The sequence below is a fragment of the Lepidochelys olivacea genome (assembly GCF_965140295.1).
Source record: "Lepidochelys olivacea isolate rLepOli2 genome assembly, chromosome: 3".
In the NCBI taxonomy this organism is placed as follows: domain Eukaryota; kingdom Metazoa; phylum Chordata; order Testudines; family Cheloniidae; genus Lepidochelys; species Lepidochelys olivacea.
This window is the reverse complement of record NC_140413.1, coordinates 16,700,677-16,720,170: the sequence shown is the minus strand read 5'-3', so window position 1 is coordinate 16,720,170 and position 19,494 is coordinate 16,700,677. Positions and strand designations below refer to the sequence as shown.

The following is a 19,494-nucleotide window of genomic DNA, read 5'->3' as shown; positions in this document are numbered from 1 at the left end:
ATACCCTCTTTTACTTTACTCAATGTGCTCAGAAGATGATCGAGAAATAAACTTTTCTCTACAGATCTTTAACTAACGTTTTGTTTTTCTCCAGAGGAGAAAAATAGGGGTATTTGTCTGGAAACATAACTCTCCCTGTCTGACTCTCAACATCGCTCTATAGTTATAGCCTCTCCCTGCACAACCAGCTCAATAATGTGCAGCTAAGGGTCCCACGGTTCGGCTAGAATGAACAGCTTTCAGCTATACACAACCCACACGCAGAAATATGTTTTGTTATCTCACCTATTCCCTCTCTCCATGGTCTCTTCTACAACAGCCACATGTGATGGGGAAAATGTACCAGACAAATAAAACTATGGTGGAAGTCCTCTAACATCTGGACAACGGGTGTCCCATTCTCTAGCTGCTCCACACACACAAAAGACAGATCAGTTCAAAGAAAGTCAGACACCAGGAGCACACACTGCTCCATTATATACTGATAAACCCCTGTTCATACAGTAAATCCATGGGAGATGTGGTCTTGTGCATTTTCCAAAGTGAAAGAAGTGCAACATTGCATCGTGAATTAGTCATCTGGCAGTAAGACTGTTATTCTGACTGTAGATGTTTCTTTCTCTCCTGCCCTATCATGCGGTAATGAAAAGTTTAGAGTCCCAAAACAAGCTGACAGAGGAAACTTTGGAGTGACTAACATGTGGCAAGAAGTCTAATGGGGTGTGCCAGAGATCCCAACCAGGTAGCATTACACCTTATATCTATGCCAGAGTTTATTAATTTTAGGAAAATATGTTGCAGATATACAGGCCATTTAAAAATAATTTGATTTATTTTGTTTAAAAGCAAAAACATGATGAAGGGGATAACACAAAAATTCAGGGCGTGGTAAATAATGAAGATGACAGGTCACTGATTCGATTTGAGCTGGATGGCTTTGGTAAACTGGGTGCAAGTAATCAGTATGCACTGTAATATGGCTAAATCAGGAAGGCCAAATCACACTTGGAGTTGCAGCTATCAAGAGATGTTAAGAGTAACAAGAAGGGTTTCTTCAGGTATGTTAGCAGCAAGAAGAAAGTCAAGGAAAGTGTGGGCCCCTTTCTGAATGAGGGAGGCAACCTAGTGACAGAGGATGCAGAAAAAGCTAATGTACTCAATGCTTTTTTGCCTGTCTTCACGAACAAGGTCATCTCCCAGACTGCTGCACTGGGCAGCACAGCATGGGGAGGAGGTGACCAGCCCTCTGTGGAGAAATAAGTGATTCAGGACTATTTAGAAAAACTGGACGAGCACAAGTCCACAGGGCCGGATGCACTGCATCCGAGAGTGCTAAAGGAGTTGGCGGATGTGATTGCAGAGCCATTGGTGATTATCTTTGAAAACTCGTGGCGATCGGGGGAGGTCCCGGAAGACTGGGAAAAGGCTAATGTAGTGCCCATCTTTAAAAAAGGGAAGGAGGAGGATCTGGGGAACTACAGGCCAGTCAGCCTTACCTCAGTCCCTGGAAAAATCATGAAGCAGGTCCTCAAGGAATCAATTCTGAAGCACTTAGAGGAGAGGAAAGTGATCAGGAACAGTCAGCATGGATTCACCAAGGGCAAGTCATGCCTGACTAATCTAATTGCCTTCTATGATGAGATAACTGGCTCTGTGGATGAGGGGAAAGCAGTGGACGTGTTATTCCTTGACTTTAGCAAAGCTTTTGATACCGTCTCCCACAGTATTCTTGCCAGCAAGTTAAAGAAGTATGGGCTGGATGAATGGACTGTAAGGTGGATAGAAAGCTGGCTAGATCGTCGAGCTCAACAGGTAGTGATCAATGGCTCCATGTCTAGTTGGCAGCTGGTATCAAGCGGAGTGCCCCAAGAGTTGGTCCTGGGGCCAGTTTTGTTCAATACCTTCATTAATGATCTGGAGGATGGTGTGGATTGCACCCTCAGCAAGTTTGCAGATGACACTAAACTGGGAGGAGTGATAGATACGCTAGAGGATAGGGATAGGATACAAAGGGACCTAGACAAATCAGAGGATTGGGCCAAAAGAAATCGGATGAGGTTCAACAAGGACAAGTGCAGAGTCCTGCACTAAGGACGGAAGAATCCCATGCACTGGTACAGGTTGGGGACCGAATGGCTAGGCAGCAGTTCTGCCGAAAAGGACCTATGGGTTACAGTGGATGAGAAGCTGGATATAAGTCAACAGTGTGCCCTTGTTGTCAAGAAGGCTAACGTCATTTTGGGCTGTATAAGTAGGGACATTGCCAGCAGATTGAGGGACATGATCATTCCCCTCTATTTGACATTGGTTAGGCCTCTTCTGGAGTACCTTGTCCAGTTTTGGGCCCAACACTACAAGCAGAATGTGGAAAAATTGGAAAGAGTCCAGCAGAGGGCAACAAAAATGGTTGGGGGCTTATGACTCATGAGGAGAGGCTGAGGGAACTGGGATTGTTTAGTCTGCCGAAGAGAAGAATGAGGGGGGATTTGATAGGTGCTTTCAACTACCTGAAAGGGGGTTCCAAAGAGGATGGATCTAGACTGTTCTCAGTGGTAGCAAATGACAGAACAAGGAGTAATGGTCTCAAGTTGCAGTGGGGGAGGTTTAGGTTGGATGTTAGGAAAAACTTTTTCATGAAGAGGGTGGCGAAGCATTGGAATGTGTTACCTAGGGAGGTGGTGGAATCTCCTTTCTTAGAGGTTTTCAAGGTCAGGCTTGACAAAGCCCTGGCTGGGGTGATTTAGTTGGGGATTGGTCCTGCTTTGAGCAGGGGATTGGACTAGATGACCTCCTGAGGTCCCTTTCAACCCTGATATTCTCTAATTCTATGATTAAACATACATGGATATATCTAGAAACAAAGAATATGGGCCATACTTACAGGATAAGGGACTCTGTCCTGGGAAGCAGTGACTGAATAAGATTTGGGGGTCATGGTGAATAGTCAGCTGAATATGAGCTCCCATGTGATGCTGTGGTCAAAAGAGCTAATGTGACTCTGGTATGTATAGACAGGGGAATTTCAAGTAGGAGTAGAGAGATTATTTTACCTCTGTGTTTGGCACTAGTGCGACCACGGTTGGGAATTCTGTATTCAGTTCTGGTGTACACAATTCAAGAAGCGTGTTAATAAATTGTAGAGGATTCAGAGAAGAGCCTCAAGAATAATTAAAGGATTAGAAAACACGCCTCAGAGTTATAGACTGAAGGAACTCAATCTATTTAGTTTGACAAAGAGACGATTAAGGGGTGACTTGATTACAATTTACAAGTATCTACATGAGCTCTTCAGTCTAGCAGAGAAAGGTGTATAACACAATCCAATGGCTGAAAGCTGAAGCTGGACAAATTCAGACCAGAAACATTTTTAATGGTGAAAGTTATTAACCACTGGAGCAATTTACCAAGGGTCATGGTGGATTTCCCATCACTGTCCATTTTTAAATCAAGATGGGATGTTTTTCTAAGAAATGTTCTCTAGCAATAATTTTTGGGGAAGTCCTATGGCCTGTGTTACACAGGAGGTCAGACTAGATGATTACAGTGATCCCTTTCTGGTCTTAAAAATCTATGAATATATTAATATAAAATATAAAATCTCAAGGCCACGATCACATGTGGAAACTATTACTATTATTTGAATTATTGTAGCCCTAAAGGCCCCAACCAAGATTAGGGTATAATGGTGCTAAGTGCTCTACAAGAGAGTCTACAGAGAAAGGAATTCCTATGATCCCCATTTTACGTAGGGGAAACAAGGCACAGTGAGATTATACAATTTGCCCCAAATCACAGAGCAAGTCTGCAGCACCCCAGCCATCCAAGTCCCAGTCCAATGCCTTAGTCACAAGACTAACTTTCCTCAGAATAGGAGTGTTAGTCCTGGAATTCTGGTTAAATTAATTCTAATCTGGGCAATTACATTCTGCCTTTCAAAATCCCCCCTCCCATTCCAGTTTGAAACTGAACCCTTCTTTACATTCTCTTCTATGTCTGTCGTGCAGAGTTGCTTTACACTTTTAAACATCTGTTATATTTGAACCTTAAGAGTAGATGCATTTATGTGAGTGGGGAAATAATTTCCTCTGTGTTTGGAATCTTCCAGCACATTTTGGTTGCAACCTAAATACATAATATCAGCATACATAGGGGCATATTGTTCTGCTTGCAAAACTCCATCGGCATCAACAGCAGTTCTCTACATGGCACAAAAGAGAATATTGTCTAGATTTGTAAATCACACTGTTTATTTCAAATCTGCAGCCCACATTTTACTCCAACAAGAAGCCCACTTCAGTAAATCTGGTTCTTAAATTGTCACCAGAGGAAAGCTGCAAGTTTCCTTCTCTTCTCTAGACTAAGCATGCCCAATTCTTTCAACATTTCCTCATTCTTTATTATTTTCCTTGAATTGGAAGTAAATGTTACAAATCCACATTATATAAATGATCCTTGTTAAATTTTCAAAAAAGCACCTTTGTGCTTTCTCCCGTTGCCCCTCACGTTTGAGAGGAGCGCTCCATAAACATCCATAAAACCACATCATTGCCCTCTTTCAAATCCCTTCCTAAAACTTGCCTTTGCCATGATGCATACAAAAAACTTGACAAGGGTTAGGCTTCAGGTGTACCAAGATCACTGCCTGTCATGCTAATATTGTCTCATTGTTTCTCTGTGCTCTCCCATCTGGCTCTATCCATCTGTTGGTCTCTTGTCTTATACTTAGAACGTTAAGCCAGTTGGGACAGGGGCCATCTTTTTGTTCTGTGTTTGTACAGGGCATAGCACAAGGGGATTTTGGTCCATGACTCGAACTCAGAGGTGCTACCACAATACACATAACAACAATAGCAATACAGAATATTGGTGGGAATAATTTATAAAATAAGTATAGCAGAAGGATTTATTCACCATTTTTCTAATGATAAATTTTTCAGAGTGACTTTTTTGTAAGATTTATGAAAATAAAAGTTTTACAACTCTGCAAATATGTTTTTAATCCTTCTGGAACATGCCTGTAGGATTTAAAAGAGGTTACACCAATAGGGTTCTATATACATTACTATAAAAACAAAGGTCAGATCTTACCGAGTTCAATGAGATATAGGTGTTGCACAGATGGAGCCAGTCAAGAAATTTTTTTTTTTACAAAATATTTATTCATCAGATGATACCGATTGCCAAAACATAAAGTTTTGGAAGAAATGTATCCGTTTTGACAAAAGTTTTGTAAAGCAGACTTCTCCGATTCAGAATGGAGTTTCCAATGAAAACCAGAGAGAGGGGGCAAGACCCACCTCATGGCTGCAATATTCATCTGAGACTTGAGACACCCAGGCTCAAGTTTCTCCTCTGCCTGATGCAGTGAAGAAATTTGACCTTGGATCTCCCATATCCCACGTGAGTTCCCTAAACATCGGGTGACTGCCTATTCCGGGTGGGGGCTCTCACTCACTTGTGTTCAAACTGTTCCATCTTACATAAATAAATATTCACTGGGAAGAAAGAGAGTCTGACTTTATGGGTTGGTCCTCGCTCACTGTCTGTTTTTTCATGAAAAATTTTCAAAAAGTCTGTAACCAAATGTTGAAACCTCATAATTAACTGGGTTCAGAAAAGAATTGGATAAGTTCATGGAGGATAGGTCCATCCATGGCTATTAGCCAAGATGGTCAGAGATGCAACCCCATGCTCTGGGTGTCCCTAAACCTATGACTGCTAGAAGCTGGGACTGTACAACAGGGACTGGATCATTTGATAGTTGCCCTGTTCTATTCATTCCCTCTGAAGATCTGGCACTGGCCACTGTGGGAAGTCAGGATAGTGGGCTAGATGAATCATTGCTCCTAGTATGGCCATTATGAGCTTATGAAATTTCATTTTATGGAATTTTCCCAAAAAACACACCAGTGGTGAAGGCCCAGGCTGCACCAATTCTTACAATTTTTTCACTGTTATTAGTGTCAGTCGGGTGGATTCTCTTTGCACTCAGTCATGAGCCTGGCTATGTAAATGTGTAGGGGAGCAAATAGCACAATCTTCCAATACCAGCCGAACTGGCACAGGGTTTGGGGGAGCACAGTCACCGCCAGGCTGTTACTCCCCACTTGAAGCAAGGGGGAAGCATGGAATAGATTGTGACCCTTTGGAGTCACTGTCAGCTTCCTGCCCTGCTCTTCGGACTGCAGAGCTACATGCTCTGCCCTGCTTTGGCTGGGCTGCAAGGTGGAAATTCAGCCCTTAGAGATTTAAGAAAATGTCAGGAATACCATGGTTTTGGTACAAACCAGGAAAGAGAAAATCCAACCTTATCTTTTTATACAAAAAAACGTAGCTTTATCTCATTTCAATGGATTTTCTCTTTCCTAGTTTGTACCAAAACCATGGTATTCTTGACTTTTAAAAATGGGCTGTTTCTTTAAAAGTTTATCTTGTTGAGTGGTGGAGAAATGAATTCAGCTTCTTATTACAAAAGGCCTAAATTATCCTAAAATAAGAAAGCATGCCTTTTCTTACATCCAAAAAGGAACCCTAATATAGAATTGATTCAAGAACACTAGAAACCTAAAGCAGAACAGATTAGTGAGTTTACTGTTCCTCTTGTCATTCAAAATCAATAGGAGTTGCAACCCTGGTAAACAAATATTTCCCATTCAATGCTGGAAAATAACAATAAAGACTGAAGATGGTTTTATGGTATTAATACAAGGCCAGGGTAAGAATTTTTCAATTTCTTTTAATATCTGTGCCTCAAACGCTGATTTCCAAATTTTGTTTTAAAGAAACTAAGGACAATATTGCAATGCATAGCAAAGGAATGACGAGCCTGGTGCAACGAGTCTTTGCTATTTCATCAAAGAACCATGATGCTATTATAAAATTATGTATTTCCATCTGCCAACTTCTGTCTGGTTCTCCAATCCCTACAAATGGTGAACTTGAAAAGAAAAAAGAAAAACAAAACAAAATGTTGACTACGTTACAATTTACGACTATAACTGATGTGCAAAGCCAAGATTTGAATGTAATATTATCAGTCGATATTAACACAATTAAAATAATGCCCACAGAATTTCATGCCTCCTTCATTCCAGTTCTGTACAAAGTTGTTGAAAACTCTGTAAAAATGGTTGAGTCCCAGCCACCGTGTATGATACAATCACTTAAGCACATGAGCTGCTTTATTCATGTGAGTAGCCCCATTGATGTCAGTGGGACTAGTCATGCATTAAATTCATCCCTTGGCAGAAAGTCAGCACGAGGCCTTCTCACCCCATGTGAGTAAAGCTACCCAGGCAGCTTTCATCATGAAGAACACAGAATGGCGGGGGATGGGGGCAGGAGTGAGGAGCTGAGACACCTAATGTTCCCCTTCTCCCCTCCCCTGGAGCCCCTAGACCTAGAAGCAAAATCTACAATGGAAAGTGCATTAACAAGCCATTTGCTGACCATCACATTGGTCCCTCTGCTTGTGTGTTATAACCTTTTCCTCCCAAATCTGGGCCTGGCTTTTCTATTTAGATTGCAAGCTCTTCAGGTCAGAGAGTACCTCTTATTCTGTGTCTGAGCAGTGCTTAGCAGAAAGGGGTCTCAATCTTGCTTAGTGTGCTCTGGCACTGGTGTAATATTAACAATAACATCATGTGAGTACATGGCAGGATAGGCTGTGGCACAAAATAAGACAGGAGAAGAAGGGATCTATCAAAAGACTCTGCTAATACAGATATAAGCTTTAGAGTGACTGTAGTCACTTGTTCCAATCAGTGGTGATGAGATTTTAGGGAAAATTCTTGTGATGGGGTGTACCCACCCTGCTCTGAGCCAATGGGGATGGATCAATCACTGTGGGCCCAGGAGGCCATGCCCCTCAAACCTGCTGCGCATGCTCCAGGTGGAAGGGACAGATAAAAGAAGGCGGCCCAGCTCAGTTTGGTCTGACTGAGGAGAAGGAAGGACATGTGTTGCAAGCTCCTGGGGAGATGCTGCAGACTCCCAGGGGGCGGAAACCATAGACCAGGACTATGCTGTGAGCAACCAGATGGCCACACAGATTGATGGGGACGCCAAGTCACTGCCAACCGGGGAGATGCATGAGAAGCACCTTGCCACTAGCTGCGGCTACTGCTTGTTTGTTCTGCCTCACCTGGGGGCTACAAACTGACTGTGTTCTCCCCTGCCCTGAGGGTCAGAACTCCAGTTGCTGTTTGCCTGCCCCAGCCAGGAGGCTCAGGGGCCATAGACTGTTTGCTCTGCCCCACTCAGGAGCTACCCATGGGCCACGGATAGATATTTGTTCGACCCCGCTAGAGGTCCCGAGAGCACATTGTTCCAATTATTTGATCCCCCAGGGAGCACAGATGACTGTGTGATGTGGTGTACCAACCCACACTGGGCCAATGACAAACAGGGTCCGCCCCTCGCACTTCTGACATTGGACGAGGGGGATATATGCCGGTCCTATGGCTGATATAACTGTGAATAGGGGATAAATCTGTACATTTTAAGATGGAAGGGAGATGAAGGCCAGGAGGCCTTTCACCAATTTTATTCAATACTACCCTTGGACCCCTGGTACAAACACCAAGACAAAGGGCATGTCCACACTAATGAACTTACAGAGACACAGCTGTACGAACGCAGCTGCACCCCTGTAAGATTGCTTGGGTAGCCGCTCTATGCTGACGGAAGAGAGCTCTCCCATTGACATAATAAAACAACCTCCGTGAGTGGTGGTAGCTATGTCAGCGGGAGAAGCTCTCGCACCGACACAGCACTGCACACGTGAGCACTTATGCTGGCGACACTTGTGTCACTCGGGTTGTTTTTTTCACACTCCTGAGAGAGACAAGTTTTTATGACATAATTGCTAGTGTAGACATGGCCTAAGGCCCTGATTCAGGAAGGTACTTTGGCACATACATAGTCCTGTTGAAATAAATAAGACTGATTACATACTGAAAGTTAAGCACATACTTAATTACTTTCCTGAACTGGGAGTTTAATAAAGGCTTCCAGGGTAACCAATTTGCCAACGTTCCTTTTCTGCTTTTGTTCTCCATACAGATGCTATGTGCTCCTGTACCAAGCAGACTTAATTCAATTTTTTTTTTCTGAGGAATTGGGGCAACACATCTCTGGATTTAAAATAAAGACAAACAAATCCTCGGTAAGGATTGGGAAAGGGTAAAGAAAGCAATTAATCACTGCCCTTTGTTTGGGTAGATCTACACAGCAAGTGGGAGAGTGAGTCCCAGCTTGGGTAGAAATAAATGCAGTAGGTCTGCTCGAACTCACGCCTCAAAATAGCAGCATGGGCAGCGACTTGGGCTAGTTGCCCAAGTCCATACGCAGGGGTTGGGTGGGATTGTATTTGGGCAGCTAACCTGATCCATCATCCACAACCTGTGCTGCCATGGCCACACTGCTATTTTTAAGCACTAGCTTGAGCAGAGCTTCCATGTGAATGTCTACCCAAGCTGGGAATCATCCTCCCAGCTGCTGTGTAGATACACCCTCAGTGTCCCAAAAAGGCTTTATGGGCCTTATATGAAGCCCACTGATTTAAATTTTTCGATTGACTTCAATAGACTTTGGGTTAGGCCCTAAGTACCTAGATACCAGTATAAGGCTTGAGATCAAGGACATATATACCACAAACATCTTACTGGAGCGAGTTATGGAGGATTTTTAAAAATGGTCTAATCCATTAAGGTAAAATTCACTCCGGTACAAAAGGCCAGCACAGGGTTAAGGCCCCACTACATCAGCTTATAAATTCCAGATAAGCTCACAGAATAAAGTGGTGTATAACACTGTGTTGGCCCTTTGTACTATATTCCCTCCTTTATTAACTGGCTTGGAAGAATTAATGTAATGAAAATGGTGAAGTGGCAAACAGTGATTGTCTTTAAAAACAAAAAAACAAAAACTTTCCTCCTTATCACATTACCAAATAGATTTCTTTTTAAAACCTCCATACAATTGTAAACAATTTCATCTGGAATGGTAAAAGACCAAAGTTACATTGGACCATTTCCTTCGTTAAAAGTGAAGGAAAAAAAGAGTCTTATCTTGTCCGAAGTTTAAAATGTGCTCCTTGGCCTCTTCCCCTAATATCTTTGACAATAGCCAAAAGACAAAAGTGTTTTATGTTCACAGCATTTTAAATGGGATTTAAAGTCCTTCATTTTGGGGCTTTGTTAACATCACACATTGAGTTCATCATTTGGGCCTTAATAGCTTGAGACCTATGCCCAAATGGAGAGTCACAAAAACTATCAAAAATTGGCAGTATCTTCCAGATGATAAAGAGAAACTGGAGAAAAAGGCAACAGAGGAACAACACTTTGCAATAGTTGCTATAACTGTTTGCATCAAGATTTGCTACTTTCATGGAAAACCTCAAAGATTAGAAGAACAAGGCTACAACTATTTGATAAAGATCAGTTTGCTACTTTGCAAAAGATGAAAAATATCATAGGATTTGAACTAGATCAGCTTCAATTTTACAAGTAAAAGAGTCTGCTGCAAAATCACAATGGAAGCCACAGTTCATAGGACATTAACAATGTGAACAAAGTTTGGGTAACAATTCACTAACAAAGGTTCCAAGCCCACAAAGAGATACAGCACATGTGTAACTTTACTTATCCAAGTAGTTCCATTGAATTCAATGAGACTTCACAGGGTTGGGATCTAAAAGGGTGTAATACGTAGGGCTGGGCAGAAAACATTTCCATTTCATGAACCATTTTGAGGTTTCAAAATCTTTTCACGCCCAATGTGAAATGAAAATGAAACCTTTCAAAGTCAGGGATCAGTTAAATTAACAATGCCTTAAATGCTCTACTGTTGTCACTACCGAAGTAAATGGAATTCACTGTCTGGCCTGTTGAATCCACAAGAAAAACATCTAGACAGTGCAGCAACCTGGACACCCTTCTCTTGTTATAATATATAGTAAAAAGTTTCCCCAGTATGGGATGCCCTAAGGACTGTCTGTCTGTATCTTCTCTTCCAATTTAGGTTATTTTTTAACAAAGTTTCAGTATGCTTTACCTTGAGAAACTCAGCCAATTGGAAATTATCGTTATTTTCCTGATTCAGCAAGGGACACAAGCATGTGACTTGAAGATAATGAGACTACTGTGACAGTTTTGTTCATCACTTTTACAAGACTATGATAAATTTTGTACAAAGTGTGCCTTGTGAGGTATCACTTGAAAACGCATAATCTGCTGAGCATTATTGTCCTGTTGAGATATGTGTAGCGACACTGTGTATGAAGTTATAAGATTTTACTGTATGAATGTTACTGAAACTTGCTATAATTCCGGGTAATACCCACAAACCAGTTTTTCAGAGAGAAAGGCATACTGGTTCCAGCCAGTTACAGAGTCATCTAAGGGTAACACCGACAGACCCTGGTTGTCGGTGGGCAGGATCAAACCGGAGACCTGTGGACCTTACTGCATGAGCCTCTACCACATGAGCTAAAAGGCAACTGGCTGTTAGCTAGGGCTGTAGAGCAGACTCATTTTATCTCTCTCTCTCTATGTGGTCTTGGTGCCACTAGAGGGGATAAACACCACACCCAGGAGGTGTGTATGTTACATAAGCACACATTGTCCAGCAGTGGGGACAGTGCAAATTTCACGTCCTCAACAGACAGCTTGTGACCTTCACCCCAGGTCAAAAAGAGGAGGGCAGTATAAAATGAGAGACAGTGGCCTCCACTTGACCTCTCCTCCTCCTCCCACCTCTGTACTGAAGACATCAAAGAATACCTGAATGACTCTGACCTAAGAGGGAAGGGTCCCAGGCTGAAAGGAGAGCCAGCTTGTGAAATGTACTACAGTTTACGGTGAGACAAACATTTTGCTTTTACATTTATTTAGCTTGCTAAGTTTAGACATTAGATTACATTTTTTCATTTTTATTCACTTTGTAACCAGTTCTGATTTTTATGCCTCATGATTTACAATCTATCTTTCTGTAGTTAATAAACTTGGTTTACTGTTTTATCTTACCCAGTGTGTTTGAATTAAAGTGTGTGGGCAACTCCATTTGGGACAACAAGGCTGGTGCATTACCATTTTCCTTTAAAGAAATCACGGACTTTATATGATCTTGTACTACGCAATGAGTGGACTGGACAGTATGAGATGCACGTTTCTAGGGGGCAGTCTGGGACTAGAGAACGTGCTGCTGTTATTCTTTAATTTAATCTGTGAGTAGCTAGCTAGTAGACTCAATACTGTGCAACTGGGAGCAAGTTACATGCTGAAGACTGGGTTGTCTGGCCAGGAGTGGCTGATCTCATAGTAAAGCAGTGTAAGAGCAGCTGTCTCTCTCCTTCGTGGGAGAACTGCGAGAGACAGCTGTTTAATGGTCCAGATTGTGCCTTGGGGAACACATGCTTAAAGTTACACACATCTTGCTGAATCAAAGGCTATATTATAAAACAAACAATGAATTGGGTTAAAATGAATTTATTTCATTGGCAGTTTATACTAGATTTTTTTCAATATTTTTAAAATTATTATATTTATGTATTTTGCCCAAATTTTCTTTTACATGGTCACTTATTAAATGCAACATCATGTTTCCACAGATTTGATCAATAGCCCTAATTATCTAATGCTGTGCCCCTGTTCTGCTTTTTGGTAAAGGGGGCATTTCTGATGTTTGGACTAGATCACTTTGTATATTTCTAGCTGACGTAATGCCAATGTAGTCAATGCAAACCTCTCCATCAGTTTAAACTGGCACGGGATCAGGCCAAAATAAAATAATTTGTAACAAAATTACTTGACATGGTAACAACAAAGGATAAAAAATGCTTGACTCAGATGGAGAAAGATAAGTGGTTTAGTGTGTGATAGGAAGATACCAGTAAAATTAAATGGGAAAATCTATAAAACAGTGGTCCGTCCAGTTTTAATGTATGGTGCTGAGTGTTGGGCAACAAAGAAGAAACATGAGCAAAATGATTTCTTCCACAGAAATGTGAATGTTGGGAGGGAGGAGCGGCGTAAGCAAGAAAGGCCACATAAGGACTGTGTATGTTTGATACTTGCTCAAAGTAACATCCATAAATGAAAAAAATGAAGGAGTGCAGGCTCAGCTGGTTTGGTCATGTAACGCACAGTTCTGGCAATGATGTGGGTAAGACAGTCCAAGAGATCATGACTGAAGGAAAAAGACAGAGAGGCTGCCCCAAGAAGAAGAGATGGAATGTCATAAATTAAAGCATGTTAGCATGTGGTGTGACAGAGGATAGGGCATTGAAAAGAGCACTTTGGAGGAAGAGGACTCGTGGTGCATACCCCATTTGATGGGTAAGCAAGGAAGAAGAAGGTAATAACAAACATTTCCAAGTATCTCCTAAGTTAGTCTTCACAATTAGATCTAAGAATACTTGTACAACATAGAGTCTTTGCAAACATTTTGCTTCATATAGGGAACTGACTGGTAACAAAGGAAAGATTTAAAACATAATCATACGTTCATTATCAAGTGATAAGCAACTCCAGCTTTCATCTTGGACATTTAGGATGTTCAAGCCAGAGAGATCCCAACTAAAAATAGCCCTTGCAAATCCCAGCTGTTCTCTCCTCAGCTGTTCCAGTGCCAAATTCCAGGCTTTTGTGGCTTGATAAAGATGCAGATAATTGATAAGCTCCCTCACGCTTGTGTTTTACAACTATTATAAAATCATTAAGAAAGGGAATCTATGCCGCATGTCGGGCTCCTGCCTGCCAAATGCTGAACACCATCAGCCCCCAGCTGGCTTCAATGGGAGTTATGGGCAGTCCATACTTTACGGAATGTTCAGCCCTTGCAAGTTCAAACCCCTACAGCTTCAGGGGACTTCTGTTTGTGATTCCTGCGCTCCAGTGATTTCTTTCCCTGTTCATTTGGATGAAGCAACCTTTGCTTTGGTCAAGATTTGCAAGTCCCTAGTAGTTCACAAGACAATGTGCCTGTGATGGTACACCCGCATTGTCTGCGTCCTTCTATGCCTCTCGGTCCTGACTGTTAAATCCACAATGGAATTGTAAAGGAGTCCAACACATGTCATGACAATCAGTGCCATATCCCTTAACCACCTGCTTCTCCTCATTCAGTCATTTTCTCCAATTAGCACCGCTTTCTCTAAGCTGGTTTCTACTAGAGATATACATCCTTAATCACACATTTCTCTGATAGTCAAAGTAATAACCACATTTGGGAAGCTAAACCAGAAAACATATTAATTAGTTAATCCTCACCATCTCCCGGTGAGGGAGGCATGATAATGTTCAGAATCGTCTGAACTTATAACATCTTTGGGGTCCATCCCTATGGCTCAGCAAAGAACACCAAAAAATATACTTTGCAGTGTGATACCAGACTATGAGATGTGGCACGAATCAGGTGCTTTGGTATATTTGTTATATTTGAAAAAATCAATAAAACATATAAATAAAAATAAAAGATGTGGCAAGAATGTTTGTGCCCCACAGGTCAGACTCTGACTAACACGAGATAATATCTCAACAGTGGATGCCTCTGTTCCGGAAATACTAGTGCTTCAATAACAGCAACATGATTTTAATAGCACCCTTCACAACAGAGTCACAGTCTGCTTTGCAAAGTAATAAAAGCTGCAAATATTTACTGTTGGTTTGCTCTTGTGGATAGTCCAGTACTTCAATAGGGCTATTCATGGTAGTAACCACTACACTGAGTGCTTGCAGAACTGAGCTCTAAATCAATTACAGTGATCAAAAATTAGGAAAAGTCAAAGCAATAGCAATCAAGTGATAACTGGTGTCTCAATAGCAGTAATACAAATCAACAAACCAGTGAAGGCTGTCCAGACATGAAGGCGAGTATTTGGGAACAGAAATGCCCACAAAATAGCAGCTCCAACTTCAGAAACCCCAGAAATCAGACCAAAGACAGAGCAACAGCAAAGCAACAATGTGCACAATTTTCACAGAATAATACTGAGTTATTGCACTGATATTTTGTGTTGTACTTTCCTATACGAGAATGCAGGAGAAAAATACAAATACAAAAATCTCCCTGCACAAAAACAAACAAAACAAAAATCAATAAAACCGAAAAGAAATTCAAGTCCACAAAAAATATATTGTCTGTAATTATTTAATTTAACAGACCTTTTATTATTTAGGATTGTTATGCCAAACATCCTAGAACTCTTTCAGGTAGAGGTCTCCTATTAATGGGCCTACTCCACCTTCAGTGGGAGAATGGAACAATATGCAGAGTGCCTTGTCTACATAATTGTACTGTATATAATTACCAATAGAGAAGTGAGCTGTAGCTCATGAAAGCTTATGCTCAAATAAATTGGTTAGTCTCTAAGGTGCCACGAGTCCTCCTTTTCTTTTTGCGAATACAGACTAACACGGCTGTTACTCTGATACCAATAGAGAGTTACAGTTGACAAAGTGAGGGAAGTGTTGACCAGCCTATAAGGTCACATGTATTCACTTCTCACATAGAAGAATGAAGTCTTTCAAAAGCCGTGTGAATTATGTGTTCACGTAAGTATTTTACAATGTGTAAAGTTAATTACTGAGCAGTGTAGTTACTTGCACTACAGTGAGTCAATGGCTGGGACTGTAACCCAAGAATACGGATGCCCATTCCTCTGCTCTCCCCACTGGAGAACTCACTCCCCCAGTTACAGGATATAGTATATATTAAAATTGTCTCTCTGCCTGCCAGCCACTGAAACAGCAGCTGTTTCAGCCCTCCAAATTTGCACAATGTGTGTACATGAAAATGTGTACTCTAGAAAAACAAAAACACAGGCTCATTGCATTCAAGCTGTCCATAAACATTAGTATTATTAGATATACCACTCCTAACAAGCACTTTGGTGTTAATTCTTGATTTAAAATGGGGTTTTAAAAATTACAATAAAGATTAAACAGTCAAGTTTTTTTACACTTCCTATATACAAAGGACCAGACTCTCAGCTGGTGTAAACTATCGCTCCACTGAAGTCAATGGAGCAATGACATTTTATGCCAGCTGAGGATCTGCCCCTAGGTGTATCAATCTACATATAAGACACACTATGTCAAACCTAATAAAAAGCCTAGAGGAAGGGATTTTTATATCTTCTAGATCCTCAGAACAAAATCCTTCAGCAAGCCCATGAAGTGTACTCTAGTGATCTCCAGCTTTGCTGCTGTTGTGACACATTCACTATTTCTTACTCTGAAAACCGTCAATCAATATTTTACATTTCTAATGTTTCCCAGTGAAGGGATTGCCCACTCATCTCACATAGACATAGGAGCCATGCTACCAGCTAAAGGGGGAAGGAGAAACCAACATAATTGCTATATATCAAAACTTTCATTTAGAACCACAGCTTTGAATTTATTAGATACCTTTCTAAGGGCCAGATTCTGGCACCCTCACTCATGCTGGGTAATATCTTATTTTGTGGGATGTCCCATGGAAATTGATGGGACTTCTTGTCTAGTAAAGAATTACTCAATATGAGCAAACGTCATCCAGATCTGGCCCTAAAAGAAGGATATGCATGCATAAATGAAAGGTGGATGAAGAGTAGACCTATATACACACAGAGTAAATATCTGACAATGTATGCACACATTACATACACACACACACACACACTTTTGTTATTCAATTTTCTTCTTAATAAGAGTTATAACAGAAGACAATACCTTGTTCTTGAGCTCTGTATAGTGCATTCCCTCCAAAGATCCAATATTTCCCTTTATGTCAATGTCTGGATCAAAGCAATCTTTCAGCAAGCATAAATCCACAGCATGTTCTGTGTTGCTTAAGTGTTCCAAGTTTTAGAATTCGGAGGGAGGGTGTTTGTTTATAAAAATGATCACTCTCTCCTCCCCTTTCTGACTTCTCAGGCTAATAGCTCTGCATGTTTCAGTATCTGTTCTCTCTCTCTCTCTCTGATTTGGTGTTGCTATAGCAAATAGTTTCATGTGGTAAGATCTATCATTTTCTAGAGCATCCAGTCCCCTTGGTTCTTCCCCAATCAGCTTGCTATGACATTTTTAGAGAAAAAAAGAACCCTGCTTCGGTACTTATGAATGAATGAGGAGAAGTGTGGCTCAAAGATGTGTAGGAGCAGAACTAGATGGAACAACAAAAAAATCACATGCTGGGAATGATAAAGTCCCTCCAGTGTAAATCAGAGGACATAATAATAATCCTGTGCATTGTCTGTGGCACAAAAATTAAGAATGCTTTTAAAGTTTAAGGATTAGGGGTTTTTCTCCTCAATAAGTAATGCTTGCCCTATGGGCTAGAAAACATCCTAAATAGTAAAAGGCTTTTTATTGTAGTTGTTATAAATAGAAACATCTCTTGCTATTCTGTTTCACTTGATGTTTTCCCCCTCCACTGATTGGCAAAATTGTACACAGCTTTAAAATTCAGGGCTTGACTCTGCTTGTGTAGAGTAATGGAGCGATGACTATTTACAGCAGCGAGGAGCTGGCCCTCAGAAATCACTAAAGAAAACTTTTAAATTAAGTATCTGTGAAAGAAATGTAAAGTCATGAAATCTCAGAGTCAACCACAACCTTTCATCAGAATAGAGACAGATTTTTCAGGAGCCTGCATGGCCTGTCCTGCAGAATCACTTTGCTTTAGCCAGTGTAGGTTCACATCTAACAGCAGGCTAGGGTGTGTGCTTGTAAGATGAATCTGACCCCACCTATGGGAAGGATAATGGCCACAAGAAACATTTTAATATGCTTTCTAACCTTGGACTATTTCTGTCACCTCTCAGCCAGAGGTTAAAAATGAAAAGACTGCAGAGGTTACCGAGAGATTTTCATAAAATACAAACTCAATGTGTTGACTTTACATGCAGACTAATTTTTCTATTTCTATTTCATACAGGCTTTTTTCCTTCCTTTCCTTGTTTTAAAAAGAAAATGTGAATTTCATTAGCCCTTTGCTCTTCTGATCTGAAGTGGAAAAGGCTCCATCGTATAGGTAGAAAGATATAAAAATTGGAAGAAGATTAAAAGGAAGAAAGGAGCTGGCAATGGATGTTCTGAAATTAGGACAGCTGCCCTTCTTAGCCTGAGGCAGAGATGGATAGTAGGTTTCCACTCTGGCTGTTATTTCTTGATGGTTAAATAAGCAGAGAAAAAGAAAAGGGGCATGTTTAAGACAACATAATCAGAAAAACAAGACAACTAGGAAAGCATGCCCTGAGGGGCTCATATACCTTACAGGGCAGTAAAGACTTATCACTAACATAATGCTTTTCAGTTGTAGAATTCAAACTGTTTTACAGAGAAAGATATTATCCCCATTTTTTACAGGTGAAGAAACTGAGGCACGGAGGGGGAAAGGCCAACCTTTTCAAAAGAAGCCGTTAATTCAGAGTGTTGTTTATGGTCAGGTGGCCATCTTGAGACACCCTAGGGCCTGACATCACAACTCCAGGTTTCAGAGGCGCTCTGGGTGTTGAAGCTCCTCAAGCTTCATAATTAGTCATCTCATGGACCCAAATAAACCAGGAGTCCAAAGTTAAAGTGCTCAAGAAACTGGCTGCCCTCCAGTCGGCTCACCCTGAAAACAGTCATCACATGGTAAGCACCTCTCCCCATACATATACACTTGGGAAGACAGAGGGCTAGACAGGATGTCCTTAAGGAAAAAGTATTCCAAAGGATGGTGAGGGGAAGAGTCAGGACTGGGGGAAGGCCTAGAACAGTGGTAGGAGGAGAAGAGGTGGAAAGGGTCAGTGGGATTGACAGCAGCAGTTTGAGACAGTGGAAGCTAACAAGAGCATAGGTCTGCTCTATGCACAGCAGAGACACAAAGCAATAGACCTGGATTTGCTCCACACCTATGTCTGTGTCCCACCAAAGTATCCCTCAGTTTATTCAGGATTGTTATTCCTCATTCAGAATGGTGCAAGTCCCTACCGATGGTGTTATATCAGTGAAGAGGTAGACATTGACATTGGTATAGCTTCAGTCCTCCCACTACAATCCCATCGCAGTACTGTCTTTGGCAGCAACCCGTCTGGTAAACTATTTTATCTCCACTGCCCAGGGATCAGAGTCCCCATAACTTTTAAAGGGCTGGTGCTGGCTTTACAACCGGTGCTGCAGATGCAGCATTATGAGAGATCAGCACTTCTTACCAACACCGAGATCATGGCTTGGGTTCCTGATCAGATTCAGGCTTCAGCATGAGCCAGAAAATTCTGCCCAGCCTCTCCAGCTACCACCACACATGCTTGAACTGGGCAGAAATATGCTTCCCAGGGAAGTGTCCTCTCTCTTCATCCCACTCCCCTGACACTGGTACTAATTCCAGCCACCATTTCACCTTCCAGCCCCAATAAGGGCTTTCCCATTCTCCGCTGCTCCCAAACCACCTGCCAGCAACTTGATTTGAGTCGCAAGATGCCCAGGGCCCACTAAATGCTATTTTAAACATTTTGCAATT

The 19,494-nt window shown here is 41.4% G+C and overlaps 1 protein-coding gene across 1 annotated transcript in view; it reads right to left on the bottom strand.

The window, feature by feature from the left end:
* Positions 1-16,812, bottom strand: part of OPN5 (opsin 5) — a gene marked incomplete at its 3' end in the record, with an annotated part of 52,407 nt that extends 35,595 nt beyond the window's left edge. Inside the window, exon 1 of the mRNA XM_084623383.1 lies at positions 16,719-16,812. The remainder of the gene's footprint in view (positions 1-16,718) is intronic.
* Positions 16,813-19,494: the final 2,682 nt, after the last annotated feature.